Source organism: Chrysochloris asiatica, unplaced genomic scaffold, assembly GCF_000296735.1.
Source record: "Chrysochloris asiatica unplaced genomic scaffold, ChrAsi1.0 scaffold00005, whole genome shotgun sequence".
NCBI lineage: Eukaryota > Metazoa > Chordata > Mammalia > Afrosoricida > Chrysochloridae > Chrysochloris > Chrysochloris asiatica.
Window position 1 is genome coordinate 30,560,170 of NW_006408523.1, and position 1,564 is coordinate 30,561,733.

Consider the following 1,564-nt stretch of genomic DNA (forward strand, 5'->3'; position numbering starts at 1 on the left):
CCATTTCCCAAAGATTTTGTTATGTTGTGTTTTAGTTCTCATTTGTTTCTTGGAACTTTGTGAGTTCATGTTTAATTTCTTCTATTACCCAGTTGCTTCTAAGCAGGGTGTTATTCAGTTTCCATATATTCGGTTTTATTTCCTTGGTCTTCTTATTGTTGATTTCTAGTTTTATAGCATTGTGGTCTGAAAAGTTGCTTTATAGTATTTTGATGTTTGTAAATTATGGAGGCTTGCTTTGTGACCTAACACACGGTCAATTCTGGAGAATGTTCCATGTGTACTGGAAAATAATATGTATTGTGCTGTTGTTAGGTTGAATGCTCTGTGCACATCTATGAGGTCAAGTTGGTTGATTGTGGTTTTTAGTTCCTCTGTATCTTTGTTGAGGTTTTTTCTGGTTGTTCTATCCCTTTTCAAAAGTGGTGTATTAAAATCTCCCTCTATAATTATAGATTTGTCTATTTTTTTCATCAGTTTTAGTAGGGTTTGCTTTATATATCTTGGTGCTTTTTCATTGTGAGCATAGATATTTATTATGGTTATGTCATCTTCCTCAATTGACGCTTTATCATGAGATAGTGTCCTTCTTTATCTCTTATGCTGGTTTTTGCCTTAAAGTTTATTTTATCAGAGATTTGTATTGCCACTCCTGCTTGTTTATTATTGCAGTTAGCTTGGTATATTTTTTTCCACCCTTTAACTTTTAGTCTGTTTTTATTTTTGTGTGTAAGGTGTGTCTCTTGCAGGCAGTATATTGAAGGATCTTTTTTTCCTTATCTATTCTGCCACTCTTCTCTCTCTTCACTGGTGCATTTAATCCATTGACATTCAGTGCAATTGTTGATAAGTATGAATTAATTGCTGTCATATGTTAACTTTTTGTAGTGCTGTTTATTTTTGTTCTGCATGCCTTCTTGTGTTGTGTTCACACTTTTTGTGCTATTTCTTGTTGGTGTCTTCTTAGTTTTAAGGTTTCCTTGTTCTACTTGGATCTTCATTTTCATGGTAAATTGTGAAGTATTCATTTTCTTTGGGGTTACCCTATAATCTATTATGTTTTCCCTCCATTTAAGACAGTCTATTGTATCCTGCAATCTACCTGACCTCTTCACCACCTGGATCTCTGTTCCTTTATTTTCCCCTTCTTTGACATTGTTATTATTTTCATCTTTGGCCTCACTGGTCCGCTGAATTTGTTGTTGAAATTTTGTTCTGTTCTGAATTCTGCTATCTGTCAACTGAGTTCCGAGTGGTGTTGCCATGTCTGTCAATATCAAGTTGTTTTCTGTTCTTGTTGGTTTTCACTCCAAAGAACTCATTTTAGGATGTTTTGAAGTGTTAGATTCACTTTGACAAAATATCCTAGCTTCTGTTTATCCTGGAATGTTTTGATTGCACCATTGGATTTGATTGGCATTTTTGCTGCATAGATGATTCTTGGTTGGCAGGTTTTTTTTTTTTTTTTCTTTTAGGGTTTTATATATGTCTCACCATTGTCTTCTTGCCTGCATGGTTTCTGTTGAGAAGTCAGACCTTAATCTGATTTGCTTGCCTTTGTAAG